General features: G+C 37.8%; 1 pseudogene; it reads right to left on the bottom strand.

Moving 5' to 3' along the window:
* Nucleotides 1-19311: 19311 nt before the first annotated feature.
* Nucleotides 19312-19410, bottom strand: LOC129640478 (uncharacterized; annotated as a pseudogene).
* Between the last annotated feature and the right edge of the window lie 554 nt (nucleotides 19411-19964).

Below are 19964 nucleotides of genomic sequence, written 5' to 3'. Positions count from 1 at the left end.
TTCGCATGAGGTGACCAAAGTACTGGAGTTTCAGCTTTAGCATCATTCCTTCCAAAGAACACCCAAGACTGATCTCCTTTAGAATGGACTGGTTGGATCTCCTTGCAGTCCAAGGGACTCTCAAGAGTCTTCTCCAACACCACAGTTCAAAAGCATCAATTCTTCGGCACTCAGCTTTCTTCACAGTCCAACTCTCACATCCATACATGACCACTGGAAAAACCATAGCCTTGACTAGACGGACCTTTGTTGGCAAAGTAATGTCTCTGCTTTTGAATATGCTATCTAGGTTGGTTGTAACTTTCTTTCCAAGGAGTAAGCATCTTTTAATTTCATGGCTGCGATCACCATCTGCAGTGATTTTGGAGCCCCAGAAAATAAAGTCTGAAACTGTTTCCCCATCAATTTCCCATGAAGTGATGAGAACAGATGCCATGATCTTTGTTTTCTGAATGTTGAGCTTTAAGCCAACTTTTTCTCTCTCCTCTTTCACTTTCATCAAAAGGCTTTTTAGTTCCTCTTCACTTTCTGCCATAAGGGTGGTGTCATCTGCATATCTGAGGTTATTGATATTTCCCCTGGCAATCTTGATTCCAGCTTGTGCTTCTTCCAGCCCAGCGTTTCTTATGATGTACCCTGCATAGAAGTTAAATAAGCAGGGTGACAATATACAGCCTTGATGTACTCCTTTTCCTATTTGGAACCAGTCTATTGTTCCATGTCCAGTTCTAACTGTTTCTTCCTGACCTGCATATAGGTTTCTCAAGAGGCAGGTCAGATGGCCTGGTATTCCCATCTCTTTCAGAATTTTCCACAGTTTATTGTGATCCACACAGTCAAAGGCTTTGGCATAGCCAATAAAGCAGAAATAGATGTTTTTCTGGAACTCTCTTGCTTTTTCCATGATCCAGTGGATGTTGGCAATTTGATCTCTGGTTCCTCTACCTTTTCTAAAACCAGCTTGAACATCAGGAAGTTCACGGTTCATGTATTGCTGAAACCTGGCTTGGAGAATTTTGAGCATTACTTTACTAGCGTGTGAGATGAGTGCAATTGGGCGGTAGTTTGAGCATTCTTTGGCATTGCCTTTGTTTGGGATTGGAATGAAAACTGACCTTTTCCAGTCCTGTGGCCACTGCTGAGTTTTCCAAATTTGCTGGCATATTGACTGCAGCACTTTCACAGCATCATCTTTCAGCATTTGAAGTAGCTCAACTGGAATTCCATCACCTCCACTAGCTTTGTTCGTAGTGATGCTTTCTAAGGCCCACTTGACTTCACATTCCAGGATGTCTGGCTCTAGGTGAGTGATCACACCATCGTGATTATCTTGGTCACGAAGATCTTTTTTGTACAGTTCTTCTGTGTATTCTTGCCACCTCTTCTTAATATCTTCTGCTTCTCTTAGGTCCATCCCATTTCTGTCCTTTATCGAGCCCATCTATGCATGAAATGTTCCCTTGGTATCTCTGATTTTCTTGAAGAGATCTCTAGTCTTTCCCATTCTGCTGTTTTCCTCTATTTCTTTGCATTGATCATGGAGGAAGGCTTTCTTATCTCTTCTTGCTATTCTTTGGGACTCTGCATTCAGATGCTTATATTTTTCCTTTTCTCCTTTGCTTTTCTCTTCTCTTCTTTTCATAGCTATTTATAATGCCTCCCCAGACAGCCATTTTGCTTTTTTGCATTTCTTTTCCATGGAGATGGTCTTGATCCCTGTCTCCTGTACAGTGTCACAAACCTCCGTCCATAGTTCATCAGACACTCTATCTATCAGATCTAGGCCCTTAAATCTATTTCTCACTTCCACTGTATAATCATAAGGGATTTGATTTAAGTCATACCTGAATGGTCCAGTGGTTTTCCCTACTTTCTTCAATTTAAGTCTGAATTTGGCAATAAGGAGCTCATGATCTGAGCCACAGTCAGCTCGTTTATATTAGTCCTTTGCAAATATGTGGTCTACACATATTGCTTCAGTGTCTATATTTTTCCTTTTCATACTCTTAACAGGGTCTTTTCCAAAACAAAAGTTTTAAATTTTGATCAGTTTATCAATATTTTCCAATTCATCAATATTTTCTTTTATGGATTGTGCTTTTGGTGTCAATTTTAAGAAGTCTGTCTATCCCCAGATACAAATTTTTTTCTTTTATTTTTTTCTAAAAATTTTAAAGTTTACATTTTACATTTAAGTCCATGATGTTTTTGAGTTAAATGTTTAATAAGATGTTAGACTTAAGTTAAGGGTTTTTTGTTTGTTTGTTGTGTCGTGTTGTGTTGTTTTCTATGGATGTTCAAGTGTTCCAATATCATTTGTTGAAAAGGATACCTTTTCTCCATTTAATTGGTTTTGGATCTCTGTCAAACATCAGTTGTGCATATTTATATGGGTCTATCTCTTGGGTCTCTATTCTGTCCCATTGATCTATGCATCCATCTCTCAACCAATACTACCTAACTTTAACTATGATAGCTATACAGTGTCTTAAAATTGGGTAGACTGCTATGGCTGATTCTTGATGTACAACAGAAAACCACAAAATTCTGTCAATTAAATATACTTCAGTCAAAAAAATAAAGTGGCCAAAAAATTGGGTAGACTGAGTTTTCTCACTTTATTTTCTTTTCAAAATTGTTTTAATTAATCTAGTTCCTTTCCTTTCCCATATGTTGAAATAATCATATCTATATCTGTAAAAAAAATCTTACTAGAATTTTGAAAAGAATCAAGTTCAACTTGAATATTAATTTGGAAAGCACTGACAGCTTTATATATTGTCTTTCAATCCATGAGAAAGGTATGTCTCTCTATTTATTTAGATCTTTTTTTTCTTTCACTGTTTTTTTTTGGGGGGGTGGTCAACATATAGGGAAGATCCCTTGGAGAAGGAAATGGCAATCCACTCCAGTACTATTGCCTATAAAATCCCATGGACAGAGGAGCCTGGTAGGCTACAGTCTATGGGGTCGCAAAGAGTCAGACATGACTGAATAACTTCACTTTCACTTACAACATATAAGTGCTATATATGTTTTGTTAAATTTCAATCAATTTTTGAGCAATTGTAAAAGTTAGATTTTTAATTTGGTTTCCTTGTGTTTGTTGCTAGTATATAGGAATACAAATTAATTTATCTTGTGTCCTGAGACTTTCCTGACCACATTTATTAATTCTAGGTTTTTGGATTCCCGAAATTTTCAACATAGACAAATGTCATCTTCAACTAGGGAAAGTTTTATTTATTTATTTCTTGTCTATATAATTTTTATTTCCTTGCAATATAACTTATTATACTGGCTATAATTTCTAGAACAATGTTGAATAAGCATGGTGAGAGTGACCATTCTAGATTTGTTTCTAATCTTAGAATACAAGCATTCAGTCTTTCAGCATTAAGTATAATGTTAGCTGTAGGATTTTTGTAGATGCTCTTCATAAAGCTGAGAAAGTGCCTCTTTGTTTCTATTTTTCTGAAAGCTTTTATCATGAATAGGTGTGGATTTTATCAAAAGCTTTTCCTTTGTCTTTTGAGATGATCATGTTGTTTTTATCCTTTATTCTATTAATATAGTTCATTATATTGATTGTTTTCATAGATTGAACAAACTTGCATTCTTGGGATGATATTCATTTGGTCATGGTGTATAGTCTTTTTCATATGTTGCTGGGTTTAGTTGCTAGTATTTTGTTGAGGATTTTTGCATCTATATTCATTGGGATATTGGTCTCTGATTTTCTTTACTTGTAATATCTTTGTCAAGTTTGGTATCAGGGAAATACTAACCTCATAGCATGAATGGGAAGTGTTCTGTCCTCTGCTTTCTGGAAAGGGTGATGTAGAATTGGTCTTATTTCTTTAAATATTTAATAAAATTCTCCAGTAAAAGCATCTAGAGGATTTTGTTTTCTATTCTCTTCTTTCATGAATGAACTATCTTTAAAGGTTGTAGGACAATTTATTTTATCTTGGTTGGGATTTCTAGCTTGTGGTTTTCAAGGAATGAATCTATTTTCTAACTTGTCAAATTTATGAGTAAGCACATGATAGCACTCTCTTATTGTTCATAGCACTCTCTTATTATCCTTTGAATGATGTTGTGTATATGGTGGAGTAGAAGGGAGTCCTCTAGTATGAGCTCCTTCTGGAAAACCAAATGATTCATTCCAAAAGGTACTGTACTCAGGTAGACCAACTGAAAACATCACTTGACAATAAGCATCCAGAATTAGTTCAACAGAAAATGCATAATCTTCCATCAGAATAATGCAAAACCACCTGTTTCTTTGATGACCAGGCAAAAACTGTTACAGCTTGGCTGGGAAGCTTTGATTCATCCACTGTATTCACCAGACATTGCACCTTTGGATTTCCATTTATTTCAGTCTTACAAAATTCTCTTGATGGAAAAATGTTTCAATTCCCTGGAAGACTGTAAAAGGCACATAGAACAGTTTTTTGCTCAAAAAGATAAAAAAAAGTTTTGGGAAGATGGAATTATGAAGTTCCCTGAAAAATAGCAGATGCTATGGAAAAAAATGGTGAAATGTTGTTCAATAAAGTTCTTGGTGAAAATGAATTATGTGTGTTTTATTTTTACTTAAAAACCAAAGTAATTTTTTTGGCAAATCTTATATACAAACAGCTCACACAGTGCAATATCAAAAAAATCTAATCAAAAAGTGGGCAGAAGATCTAAATAGACTTTTCTCAAAAGAAGACATACAAATAGTCAATAGGCACACGGAAAGATGCTCAACATCACTAATTATTATAGAATGCAAGTCAAAACTACAATGAGGTATACCTCACACCAGTCAGAGTCAGAATGGTCACATCAAAAGGTCAATAAACAATAAATGTTGGAGAGAGTGTGGAGAAAAGGGAATATTTATATTCCCACCTCTTATATTGTTGGTGGGAACATAAATAGATACAGCCACTATGGAAGTTCCTTAAAAAAACTAAAACTAGAACTACCATGTGACCTAATAATCCTACTACTGGGCATATACACAGAGAAAATTATAATTCAAAAAGGCATGTGCACACCAATGCTCACAGGAGCACTATTTACAATAACCAGGACACAGAAGCAACTTAAATGTAGATCAACAGAGGAATGGATAAAAAATGATGTGGTATATATATACAATGGAATATTACTCAGCCATAAAAGGAACAATATTGGGTCATTTATAGAGGTGTGGTTGGACCTAGAGACTGTCATATACAGTGAAATACCATATATTAACACATGTATGTGATATCTAGAAAAATAGTATAGATGAACCTATTTGCAAAGCAGAAATAGAAACACAGACATAGAGAACAAATGTATGGATCCCAAGAGGGGAAGCAGGGATGGGATGAATTGGGAGATTGGGAATGACATATGTACACTACTATGCATAAAACAAATAACTAATGAGAACCTACTGTATAGCACAGGGAGATAAAAAAGGTGTAATCTGTTTCTAGGACACATATTAGCTAACATTAAAAATGCATTACAATTTAAAAAAGAACTTACTTTTAAAAATGAATAGGTTAAATTAACTTTAAAATTAGAGTTTATCTTTAAAATATCAGGAACTGTTTAATTTCTATTATTTGTTTTCAAGGTTTTTCAAGATAGTGGGTGAAGGAAATCTACTACTACAGAAAGCAGTGCTACAGAAATATTCTCAAAGATGCAGAAAGCCATATGTCCAAGGTTGTCATGTATACATTGCCATAAAATTCAACAAAAATGAGGAATAATCTAATTGTCCATCAATAAAGGATTGATTAAATAGTTCATGGCACATTTATGGTTGATATTTAGCCAGCATGCACAAATGCAGATATAATGCTTGGTAAAATATATCCAGAACACCTTGTTAAAAGTGTCTACCTTGACTCCCATGCCAAAGTACACCTCTCCAGCACTCTGGCCATCCTGGTCCTTTCCCCCAGACACCTTGAAGCTCCAAACAATCTAACAACTAAAAGGTTAACACTTGCATAGCAGGGAACTTTAGTGCCATGCTTTAACACTATGACTGATGCCTATTCTGACTGGTTTTGTGTCATGTGGTGCTGGAGAAGACTCGAGAGTCCCTTGAACAGCAAGGAGATCAAACCAGTCAATCCTAAAGGAAATCAACCCTGAATATTTATCAGAAGGACTGATGCTGAAGCTCAGATACTTTGGCCACCTGATGCGAAAAGCTGATTCATTGGAAAAGACTCTGATGCTGGGAAAGATTGAAAGCAGAAAAAGGGGGTGACAGATGATGAGATGGTTGGATGGCATCACCGACTCAATGGATGTGAGTTTGAGCAAACTCTGCAAGATAGTGAAGGACAGGGAAGCCTGGTGTGCTGCAGTCCATGGGAATGCAAAGAGTCAGATACAACTTAATGACTGAACAACATTTTCTATCAGATATTCAATATTTTTTCTATTACTCTTTGGTCCATCCATATCACAGAATACCATACAGCTATTAAAAGTGAATAAGGGGAATTCCAGGTAAGCATGACAGATTCAATGAATACATTTATCTTCACTCACTTTGAAACCTCACTAAAATGACAGCAAAGAATTTTTAAAGTCATAAAACCCAAAAGGACAAAGGGAACACAAGAGGAGATGACAGCAGAAGAGAAATGTCAACACAAGTTTTGTAAGCTGGAAAGCAGATGGACAGGTGGTAACTGACTTAGCAGAGTAGATAATATTGAAACCTAAGCCCGAAACTGGGGAGAAGCCAAAAAGCAAAACAAAACAGGGCAATCCATGCTCAGAAAGTTTTAAGAATTTGGAGGTACCAAGGACCTTTAGAGACAGAGATGTGGGTAGGGCTGAAAAAAGAAAGATAGTTTAACACTTGGTATAAGGAGTACAGAGCCCCTCCTGCTAAATTCACTCATGCATTCCATGGAGTAATTTCCTTTGACAATGCATGCAGAAGACTGGAGGTATTTTTCTTGCTAGAAAAGTTTATATGGCTAAAAATTTGAATGAGTTGTCATGCTGAAAGTAAGGATCTAAATTCTGCATATTAAATAGTACAACCTTCAGTCTCCATCCACTCCTTTTGTATATCCCATAACAGCAACAGCCAGGCTTATAACACCTAATAGGAAACTGGAATATTCCTCTCTGCAGAAACTAAATCGTCCAATATAAAACACCTAAAACTACTGACATTTTGGAGAACCCTAGTGAAAAAGCTTAATTGTAGCCTTCTCAACATAAAGAGAAATGTACCACATAACAATGGCCATTCATATACAAAGAACTTCCAATCAGCTTCTTAGTCTCTTGCTATTGTATGTAAATAAGCCATCAAGAACCAGACTTATAGAGAGATAGAAACAATGCATCAAAAATGTGACCTTGTAGGAAAACAAAGCAGGGAACAGGGAATGGAAGAAAAATTTTTAAATCCTTATCTTTCAGAGAGATTAGAATACACAGCATTCATTAACAATTCACTATTTAAAAAAGAACATTCAGAGAACAATGAAAATGTTTTGGAAATTAAAAATAAGGTAAAATATATGTGTTGAAATATAAATTGGAGGAAATCTCCTGGAAGCTAGGGATTAAGAAAATAGGGAGAAGAAATTATTTGGGGATCAATGTAGGTTGTCCAACATATGGATAATAACATTTACAGAAAGAATAGAGAAATGAAAAATGAAATTACCTAAGAAATCACAAGGAGATCAGTCCTGAGTGTTCATTGGAAGGACTGATGTTGAAGCTGAAACTCCAATACTTTGGCCACCTGATGTGAAGAGCTGACTCATGTGAAAAGACCCTGATACTGGGAAAGATTGAAGGCGGGAGGAGAAGGGGACGACAGAGGATGAGATGGTTGGATGGCATCACCAACTCAACGGACATGAGTTTGGGTAAACTCTGGGAGTTGGTGATGGACAGGGAGGCCTGGCGTGCTGTAGTCCATGGGGTCTCAAAGAGTCAGACACGACTGAGTGACTGAACTGAACTTAACTGAACTAAAGAAATCATAGAAGCTTTTTGAAAACTGAAGCATCTAAGTTTCATGACTGAAAGGGCCCATCAAGTACCTAATATAATGAATAAAAATAGATCACACAAGGGTGCATCATAGTGAAATTTCAGAACACCTTGGAATGAAAGTAGTAATGTTGACTCAAGAGCAGTACTGGAATCTGTAAGGCAATGAACCAACACTATCAAAAGTTGGTGAGAAAATTATTTGTAACCTGGAATGGAATACCCTGCCACACTTAATGGTAGAATTAAGGAATTTTCAGACATGAAAGTTCTTAATCAACAATTTCTCTCTCAAATAGTCTTGCCAAGAAAGTTTTTGGAGGTTGTGTTCAATTAAAATAAAGGAGTAAACCAAAAAAAGAGGGAGAATGTGTAGAAAATAGTATTGAGAAGGATTTTCAGGGCTTTCCCCCAAGAATCTGTAGAACCTGTACAATGCTCCCCCAGCCCACCCCCTGCTAGTGGTTTAACAGGTAAAAACTATTTTTGTAAACTTTTTGTTTTATACTGGGACAGGGAAGCCTGGTGTGCTGCAGTCCACGGGGTTGTGAAGAGTCAGACATGACTTGGTGACTGAACAACAATAGCAAATAGCTGGTTAACAATGTTGTGATAGTTTCCGGTGGATAGCAAAGGGACTTAGCCATAGAGTGACTACCGCTCACTCATTCTTCCCCAAACCCCTCTCCCATCCAAGCTACCACATAACATTGAGCAGAGTTCCCTGTGTTATACAGTAGGCCCTTATTGGTTATCCATTTTAAATATTGGGCCTCCCTGAGAGCTCAATTGGTAAAGAATCCACCTGCAATGCAGGAGATGCCAGTTCGATTCCTGGGAGAAGATCCACTGGAGAAGGGATAGGCTAACCACTCCAATACTCTTGGGCTTCCCTTGTGGCTCAGCTGGTAAAGAATCTGCCTGCAATGCAGGAGACCTGGGTTCAATCCCTGGGTTGGGAAGATCCACTGGAGAAGGGAAAGGCTACCCACTCCAGTAGTCTGGCCTGGAGAATTCCATGGACTCTATAGTCCACGGGGTCCCAAAGCGTTGGACACGACTTAGAGACTTTCTCTTCACTTCATTTTAAATATAGCAATGTGTACATGTCCATCCTAAACTCCCTAACTGTCCCTCTCCCTATCCTTCCCTGCTGGCAACCATAATTTTGTTCCCTAAATCTGTGAATCAACAGCTAAAAAACTATTTTAAAGAGAGCATTTGGTGGGAAAGTTTGAATAGGTTAAAGTTTGAATAGGTTTTACCCTTGGTTAAAGGGTAAAGCATCAACAGTAAGTTTTTCAAGGAAAGCTTCTCCAAAAATGGCAAGAAGATACCTAAGGAAGTTGTAAAAGGAGGAAGATGCTACAGAATTGCATTTTTGCCACCCACATAGAAAATACCCTATCCAATGCAGTCTTGAAAGTTATGCTGGTAGATGGATGGCAGAGTGGCAACCAAGCAGTCTAACCTAATCTAGAACTCACAGGTAAAGGTTGGCTTTCAGGAAAATGGGGAATCAACTAAATTTGATGTAAGCATTCTGCTATTTCTCTTTTCTGCCTGTACTCAGATGCCTTATGCCACCATGCTTCCCTTGTCTGGCTAAAACCATTACTTTAAGCAGACTTGCCTCCCACTTAAACCAACATCGCATCTTGTTGACCTGCCAATCCTTTACCAATATCAAATCTTGGTCTTGCTGGTCCCTTTCAGCTAATTATCAAAATCTGCTAAATAAATCTGTGCTAAGTTGTTAAAAGATAATAGATTCACAGGCTATACAGCCAGAGGTATTTACATTTCAATAGACTAGTTTTAGAGTCCAAAGACCTTCTAATTTCAAATGATCTATCAAGGGGAGTATTTTTTAAAGGTAGGAGTCCTCAAATCTCACAACATACACAACTACCTGATTAACCTATCTGTAAAACTAGCTGGAAATCTGTGTCTGAGATGATGTCAATGTATTTTCTGGGTCCTAGTTTCTGCCATAGTCATGATGAGCCATAAATTGCCCTCTAAAATAATAAATCGATCAAAAACGTAGAATTGTTTTTCAGATTATCCCATGATTGTTCTGGCTTGGGGTAAAGGGAGCTTTGAAATAATTATAAACATGATCCAAGAGATGTTAGAGGTTAATGAATTTGCCACTAATACACAATCCAAATTTCAAATCTTACATGTTTAAGATTAAACCACTGAAAGATGATCAAGTCCACTTAAAATTGCCTATGTCGAGATGCTATATTGTAGTCTGAGACAATAAAATGTCTGAAAAGAAATATAATTTTATCATAATAGAAGATACCAAGAAATTATATGCAATCAACTCATTTATATCGGTAACCCAAATCACATTAAAACATGTACACCAAGGTAACTGGCCACAGCATCATGCCCAGAATAACACTTGAGTCACATCAGGTCATTCTGAGCAAACATACTGGACAATTCCATAACTTTAAAATCTAAGGAAAGTGATAGGGGACTGAGGGATTTCAGTAAATACAGCAAGTACATATCTCATGTTTAGAGCTATCAAATTCACATTGTGAACTTTAGCACAAATCTCACTGCAACTCAGGGGGCATGTTCTAATTCTGGTAATAGCATTTACCAAAGTGTCCTAAGGACTTCGGCCAAACTGTATCTAAGTCAAAGTATAAAATCTAACTTAGGGCATAAGTAAGAACATGAATATCAAAACAGTTGGATATATAACGTAGGGATATTATTTAAATATTTTGCAACATATAATGAGGCCAGGAACTCACTTTGGTATGCTGGGTACAGTGGCAAGAGCCAAAAGCCCATGCCACATTCTCTAGGGGCAGGAGGCAATGATGCCATAACATTCCAGAAATGTCCTTTCACACGGTAAAAATATTTCTGACAGTCACTCTGCCCAAACCTTCCTGTTCATAACACTGTCAGCTGGCATGCCACTCAGAGTGACAGGAAAGGAGAAGGAAAGATGATGGTGAAGATGGTAGCAGTTAAATCAATGCACGGTGAACAAGCAAGATGCACCTGCACTGCTCAGTCCTGCAGATGGCAAACACGTTCCTGATTCAAATGGTGAAAATATTTCACTTACCTCAGGGAGATCAGGGGCCCCCAGGTGGCTCAGTAGTAAAGACTCCTCCTAAAATTCAGGAGACACAGGAGAGGCGCATTTGATCCCTGAGTGGGGAACATCCCCTGGAGGAGGAAATGGCAACCCACTCCAGTATCCTTGCCCAGAAAATCCCCATGGACAGAGGAGCCTGGCAGGCCATAGTCCTTGAGGTCACAAAGAGTCGGACATGACAGAGCAACTGAGCACGCATGCACACAGGAAAATCAGTGGTCCCAATAGTCAATGACTGCAATTTAAAAGAAAGACATGAAATCCAGTTGTATTAGAGTATCAACAAAACGGTAAATCCTAAAGGGGTACTTCATCCAGTGATTTCTTTTTCTTTTGGCCATGGTAGTCTTCAAACTGAACTTACACAGAAGTTCAACATGTTAAACAAATCAAAAAGACCTCTTTTGATTATGGGGGTGGTTTAGAACTCCCCTCTGGTTCCCCATAACCACTGCAGTGATCATTGTGACATCCTTAAGAGATTCCAGGACTCTTCACCCTACCCTTGGATAATGACATCTCCAAGCCCCAAATTATACTGCCTAAGATCTCCTATAGAGTTAGCATTAATCCAGATTTTCCCCAAGTATCCTGACTTTCAAGCCTATGCAAAATTCCCAGCAATACAACACCTGCCTCGTGTGGGCCTGTCAGTTTCTTTGAATGAGCACTTGGCATTGCTATTTCTATTCACTGAGGAGCTTTAGCAGATCAGAAATGTTTTACTATAATGAAATATTTAAGAATATGGATTATAAAGAAATGTAAGTGATGTTTATTTCTTTTTTAATTGCAGTATAATTAATTTACAATGATGTGTGTTAGTACAGCAGAGTGATTCAGATATATATATATATATACACACACATACACATACATATATGTATACGTGGGCTTCCCTGGTGGCTCAGATGGTAAGGAATTCACCTGCAATGCAGGAGACCTGGGTTGGATCCTTGCATTGGGAAGATCCCCTGCAGGAGGGCATGGCAACCCACTCCAGTATTTTTGCCTGGAGCATCCCCATGAACAGAGGAGCCTGGCAGGATACAGCCCATGGGGTCGCAAAGAGTCGGACACGACTAAGCAACTAAGTATAGTGCAGCACAGCATGTATATATATTGGGGCTTCCTTGGTAGCTCAACTGGTAAAGAATCCACTTGCAATGCAGGAGACCCCGGTTCAATTCCTTGGTCAGGAAGATCCCCTGCAGAAGGGATAAGTTACCCACTCCAGTATTCTTGGGCTTCCCTGGTGGCTCAGATGGTAGAAGAATCCGCCTGTAATGCGGGAGACCTGGATTCCATTTGGGAGAAGGAAATGGCAACCCACTCCAGTATTATTGCCTGGAGAATCCTGTGGACAGAAGAATCTGGAGGGCTGCTGTCTATAGGGTCGCACAGAGTCGGATGCAACTGAAGCGACTTAGCATGCATGCATACATGGGTTCCATCCATGGGTTGGAAAGATCTGCTGGAGGAAGGCATTGCAACCCACTCCAGTATTCTTGCCTGGAGAATTTCCATGGGCATAGGAGCCTGGCAGGTTGCAGTCCATGGGACTGCAAAGAGTCAGACACAACTGAGCGACTAAACACAACCCATATATATTGCAGAAGGAAATGGCAACCCACTACAGTATTCTTGCCTGGGAAATCCCATGGACAGAAGAGCCTGGTGGGCTACAGTTCATTGGGTTGCAAAGAGTCAGAAATGACTGAATGACTGAGCACAGCAAATATGTGTGTGTGTGCATATGTGTGTGTATTCTTTTTAAGACATTTTTTCATTATAGGTTATTACAAGATATTAAGCATAGTGATATTTATTCAAAAGATGTGTTCACAGTGATAGAAGCCAACTATAGTGAGTGTTAACTATAAGGCATTTGCTACAGTATTTGTTTTTAAATCCTGGCTAAATTGGCTACCTGACCCAATGCAAGTTCTCAAAAAAAAAAAAAATGCTTTTGCTTTTTTCTGATTAGCATGTAAGTTGACATTCTGTGCCATTTTTAGAAACTATCCATGATGTGAAAAGTGAAACATTGCTTTTTGGGGATGTGTATAAAATAGATGTTTTTTAGGAATTTGTCTTCATAGGAAAAATTTTATCAAAATATTTGTTGCATATTTGGTCATACTAAGCTCTGAACCATGTAAAAATATAAGTGTGACTGTAAAATTTATAGGTTTTATTTACAGCAAACCCCAGAGTCTTGCATTTAAGTACCTTTGTTTCAGGAGAAAAAAGAATTGAATAGGGTTGCCTTAGGGCATCTTAATGACCAAAACAATTTCATTGTTTTATTTCAGACTCTGTTCGGAAAAGGTGGCGATAGATCAAATCCAGAGAGATTTTTTTTTTTCCTTGCCATGACCATATAATAACGGGCTCTTAAGTCACAGAATCAATTTGACTGATTTTGCCTTTGCCTCTACTCTCCTGCGTTCCTTCTGAATGACACTTGTTTGGCCTGTGGTCTGAAGTTTCACAGCCACAGGAATTCCTTTTTTCTGGAAGCTAACCTATCTTTTCTTGAGATCTGTTTTTAAGCAGCCCAAGGGAAGTTTGCGTCCCTTCTGCTCTAGATTCTTTTCTTTCATTTTTTTGAAGCAGCCTTGATTTTCTGCTTTAGGTTTGTTTGCTTTTGGACCAAGATGACAAAATGATCCCAGAGTTGTTGGAGAGTTTTTGTTAGTTCTATGATCTCCATCTATCCCAGCTCCATTACTTCATTCTGGGTGGCTACTGCTACTTGTATGGGCCATGGTGGGTTCTGAGTTCTCTTCCTATCTATCTTCCTGATGTCTGGAAAATTCTTTCACTTTGATTCAGTCAAGATAAAGTTGACTCATTGTAACCAGAGCCTTTATAGGGAAAACTGAATGAAAATAGAGTAAGAAATTATATCTCAGAGCAAACTTGTTATTGTAACTTAAGTCCACTTCAGCTTAGTTTGGCTAGTGCAATGACAAAAAAATAAAATCTCTCTTTCCTTCACTCACACTGGGAAAAAAAGTCTGCTGGAATAACCTATTCAGACTTTTAATCTGGAGTAGAGTTGACACCACTGTCAGATGAGTAGGATTCTTGGTTTCTCTTAGAACTTATACCACATTCCTTTCTGTACAGTGGTTCTTCAAATCCACTCTGACCCTTGCTCATGCTAGACTTCCACTTCGCAGATGTCTGAACTCTCTTGAGACCTACCTCACTCAGGCCTTACTTAGTTCTTGGTGCTCTTCTAAGGAAAGTAAATTCATATTAGGTCTCAAAGATTTCTTCTTCAGCTGCACGTTGTCAATCACTGATCTTTCAGTGACCTCTTTCACAGATCTCCGTAGAGATCTGACTATAGTTTTCTGACTCATTTCTCTCATTGTTCACTTCATTTAAGACAGAGTCATCAATCATTTGATTTCCTCTCTTAATGATGTAGTTGTGGTACCTCCTTCAAATTATTGGAGACTATTTGCCCTCTTTTTTTCTTTTTTTGGTGAAGCTCTGTGCTCTTTTCAGGAATACCCACCAAGTTCCATTTGTCTTCAACTCATTTGCAGAGTAGAGATCACTGGGATGCCCTTGGCACAGTGGATGGTCAGGACATTTCAGGTTACCTGGTTTCTCCATGTCACCAGGGGACAATTTTTCAAAAACCGTGACCACAATTTTATGATGTCAAAAATTCTTTACATACTCATTAAGTATCACAATTTCTAACAAAACTAGTGTTTCTCCATGACCACTTTTTTCATTCTGCTGAAATTGTAACAAGTTACCTAACCATTTGTTCATTCAAACTGTTTTAACACATAAATGGCTGTGTTGCAAAAAGAAGCTGGTGGAGAAAATCCACCAAGAGAGAGTTGATTAGTATGATTGGGGATCACAGAAATTTCTTCTAAACTCTGATTCATCCTTTCCTTGAATAAGCTCTACAGAACTGAATCCAGAGTCAACTGGTTAATAAAGAAAAAAAAAAAAGAACTTATTTACAAATATGTAAAACCAAAATATTAATAGTATGTGAACTTAGCCTTCAGAAGAGAAGTTATATAGTTAAGAAATACAACTTTCAGTAGATTATTATGTTTGACATATTTCATCAGCAAAAATAAGAAGCATGTTGTCACAGTTTATTAGCTTATGTAATACTATAAAAAACATATACACAAATCCTTTAAAGAGAACAACTATGGCTATAGTGCAGGTACAACAAAACAAGGTTTTTGAGATCTTTTTTTTTTCTTTTTGCCTTTCAAGGATTAATTTGGTTACTTGGGCACACCTCTCAGCCAGAAATTATCAGCCATCTTCTCTCAACTTCCATTCTTTCCTAAATCCATCCATTGTTCACACTAAAGTCAAAATGGTCATTTAAAAATGTAAATCTACGGGCTTCCCTGATGGCTCAGTGGTAAAGTATCCCCCTGCTAAAGCAGGAGACACTGGTTTGACCCCTGGTGCAAGAAGATACCATATGCTGTGGAGCAACTAAGCCTGTGCACCACAACTATTGAGCCTGTGTTCTTGAGCCTGGGAACCACAACTACTGAGCTCATGTCCTGCAACTATTGAAGTCCACTCGCCCTAGAAGCCATGCTCTGCAACAGGAAAAGCCACTGCACTAAGAAGCTTGCACATCACAACTAGAGAGTAGCCCCTGCTTGCTGCAACTAGAGAAAAGCCCGCACAGCAATGAAGACTCTGCACAGTCAAAAATAAAATTATTTAAAAAATTAAAATGTAAATCTGATCATATTACTCCTCTGAAAACTTTCAATGGCTTTCTTTTGCATTTACAATAAAATGAAAGCTTTTTGCTATGCTATGCTATGCTAAGTCACTTAAGTCGTGTCTGACTCTGTGCGACCCCACAGACGGCAGCCCACCAGGCTGCCCCATCCCTGGGACTCTCCAGGCAAGAACACAGGAGTGGGCTGCCATTTCCTTCTCCAATGCATGAAAGTGAAAAGTGAAAGTGAAGTCGCTCAGTCGTGCCTGACTCCCAGCGACCCCCATGGACTGCAGCCTAACAGGCTCCCCCGTCCATGGGAAGCCCTACACAATCTGGTCCCTGCCTACCATTCCCGCCTCATCTTGTGCTACTGTCCTGTTATCTCTCCAAGCTTCAGCCACACTGACCTTTCAGTTACTTCAGCATGCTTTACACCTTCAAAGAGATGTTCTTTCCTCAGAGCACTTCCACCCACCTACTCCATGTCTGGGTCCTTCTCATTCTTCAGATATCAGCTTAAATATTGCCTTCTCCGTATGCTCAAACTAAATAACAGAATTAAAGTATGTAACTTCAGCTATTTTCTCTCTTTGTATACTCTGTTTCTGTCATAGAAGTTATTAACATTTGTAATCATATATCTATATGGCTATTTAAATGTCTACTCTCTGTCTTCCATAGACTGAAAACTTCATGGGGGCAGAGAATGGGTCTATTTTGTTGTCAAAATGTAATACCTTGTATAAAACCTGGCAAATGGCAGCAACCAATAAATATTTCTCCATTAAATAATTGATAACCAGATAATTTGTTGCCAAGTTTACAGTTTTCTTTACATAGGGTAAACCAGACAAAATTATCCAGCATAAATTGAGGAATTGACCCATCCATAGTTATAAACTTGAATGTAACTGTAGAATGTTTTTGAAAAAAACAAATATACTTTTAGATAGCATCAACTTTAAATATTTCTTGATACCTTCAATTTACAAAAGGAAATATAATGCAAGGCTTTTTAAAATGCTTTCTCTTCAATTTAAGGCTTGTTGGTTGGGAATAATTGCCTTTTCTTATACAGACATAATTTCATATATTCTTAATCAATTTTTTTCAATGGCACATATTTGGTTCTATACACATTGCAGATTAAAGCAAGGTATCTGGAATTGTGATCCATTTGTGTACTTTACTTTTTAATTGAAGTGTAGCTGATTTACAGTGTCGTGAATACTTTACCTTTAAAATGACACTTACCAAAAGATGACTATGGTACTATGCTATGCTAAGTCACTTCAGTTGTGTGTGACCCCATAGATGGCAACCCAAGGAAATGGAATATTAAAGTTACGTTTTAAAAGATTACTTAGATTAGAGGATAGGAATGTGAATACTTCTTTTTTAACCTGTAACCTACAAAAAAAAAGTCAAGAGGTAGTGCTAAACTTCTAAATATTTAAGGCTGTCTGCCAAAATAAGCAATTCAACCCTCATTGCATATATATTCACTAAAGAAGGAGAAGGAAGCATTAGAAGAAATCCTTGACCATGAAAATTATGCCCACTAACTTTCCATAAGAGTTTACAGGCTGTCAAGAACTCTGACCTTCTGGCAGAGTTCATTTCAAAATGAACCCATCATTTCAAAAGGAGCCCAGCATGAAAGCAACAGCTCCCACAACACAAATCCTTTTATCACTGTGCTAACACAGGTCCAAAATGGTACATTCCTGTACTTGTGGTGAAACATACTGAACTTTATTTCACTCTTTTGGGGCTCTATAGTCTGTTACATTTTTTTTTTCTTTTGTTTTGTTTTGAATCCATGTCCCAGGACCATACTGTTTTAGTTATTGTAGTTTTTGAACCAGTTCTATTATTTGTTAGAACAAGTCCTCCTCATTAGACTTCTTTTTCAGACTATACAACTGACCCTTGAACAAGAGGGCATTGGGGACACCCATTCTCTCCACGGTCAAAACTCATGAATAATTTATAGTCACCCCTCTATATCCTATATTCTGGGTTCCTCTGTATTCACTGTTTGGCCTCCTCATATTCAACCAACCATGGATCATGTAGTACTGAAGTATGTACTATTGAAAAAAATTCACTTATAAGTTAACTTTTTTTTGTTTGTTTGTTTGTTTCTTTTTTTTTAATTTTCTTTTATTTTTAAACTTTACATAACTGTATTAGTTTTGCCAAATATCAAAATGAATCCGCCACAGGTATACATGTGTTCTCCATCCTGAACCCTCCTCCCTCCTCCCTCCCCATTCCATCCCTCTGGGTCGTCCCAGTGCACCAGCCCCAAGCATCCAGAATCGTGCATCGAACCTGGACTGGCAACTCGTTTCATATATGATATTTTACATGTTTCAATGCCATTCTCCCAAATCTTCCCACCCTCTCCCTCTCTCACAGAGTCCATAAGACTGTTCTATACATCAGTGTCTCTTTTGCGGTTCAAACCTGTGTTGTTCAAGGGTCAAACTGTATGTGTTATCCTTGACTATACATTCTTTAGGATGGAATTTAGAGGTCACTTCATCAAGACATGAAAATAATCTCTGGGATTTTTTATTGTAAATTTATCAAATCTATGCATTAATTTGAAGAACTTAACTTAAAAATTTCTGCATTCTCATTCATTTTCAGGTGGGTTTTTTTGTTAAATTTTGTAATTTTTTCCATATACGTGCTGTACAGTTATTGTTGAGATTCTGTCTAGGTGTTTTCTAGTTCTGGTGTTATAGCAAATGGACTCTCCATTGTTTTATAACTAGTTAATGAAATGTTTGGGCTCCCCTGGTAGCTCAGCTGGTAAAGAATCTTCCTGTAATTCAGGAGACCCCAGTTCAATTCCTGGTTCAGGAAGATCCCCTGGAGAAGGGATAGGCTACCCACTCCAGTATTCTTGGGCTTCCCTGGTGGCTCAGCTGGTAAAGAATCCACCTGCAATGCAGGAGACTTGGGTTTGATCCCTGAGTTGGGAAGATCCCCTGGAGAAGGGAACGGCTACCCACTCCAGTATTCTGGCCTGGAGAATTCCATGGACTATTCCATGGGGTCACAAAGAGTTGGACATGAATGAAATGTTTAGGAAAACTGGTAACTGTTAAACTATCATTCTTAATGTATTTTATTTAGATTCTCTTTGGCTAGGGAATAATCTCATTCACAGATATGAATTGTATCTCCTAGTTCCATTATTGATATCTCTTATTTCTGTTTCCTGCTTTGTTGCAATGGTCAGGAAATTAAAATTTAAATCGTAATGGTGATAGCAGTTATTTTTATCTTATCTCTGATTTTAATACAAGTATATTTATGGTTTTACCATTGTATATGATGCAAGCTGTCGATTTAGGATAGATATTTACTATCCCAGTAAGAAAAATATATGATATCCTTTGTGAATTGACATGTCATCCTTCCTCTTCTAATCTTCTCCATATTTTTCCAAATTTAGCACATGTGCTACAGAAGAGAGAACTGTTTTACTCTTTAAATAAATCTGGCCTGTCATATTTAAATGTCTTTAAAAACATTTTGAGGGGAAAAATCAAAGCATGATTTAAAAGCAGTCTGCATTAAATGTAAAGCTAGTGAAGGCCTATAGCAGATTGGGAAATATTAAACCTGAAGTATAATGATAACGAACCCTCTTTTTTATGGACATAAGCCATTCATCTAGAAGAAGGGGAAGTCAATTGCGTGACTTTGGTAACTTGGTTTCCACAAGGAGCTTTTCCCTGACTGGCAAGACATTTAGGAGGAAAATAAACACAAATGGCAGAGAACCAGAAAACCTTTGTTGCTGTGAATATTAAAGAAAAGAAGGCAAAGAACTGTCGTTGCACTCCAAATCTAATTAGCAGCACTAAAAAAGTGAATTGTTTCCAGAAAGGATAGAAAAGAGAGTTGTTAGCTTTTGACACCTGTAAGAGAGTGAGGCAGAGCTTGGAGATTTGACCATTGTTAGTTTGAAAATTGTTAGAATACTAGCTTCAGAAAACTGCCAATCCATGTCAGGATGCTGTGAAAATA

This window comes from Bubalus kerabau, chromosome X, assembly GCF_029407905.1.
Source record: "Bubalus kerabau isolate K-KA32 ecotype Philippines breed swamp buffalo chromosome X, PCC_UOA_SB_1v2, whole genome shotgun sequence".
Taxonomy (NCBI): Eukaryota; Metazoa; Chordata; class Mammalia; order Artiodactyla; family Bovidae; genus Bubalus; species Bubalus kerabau.
Note: the sequence above shows the minus strand (reverse complement) of the source record. Positions and strands in the feature narration are given on the sequence as shown.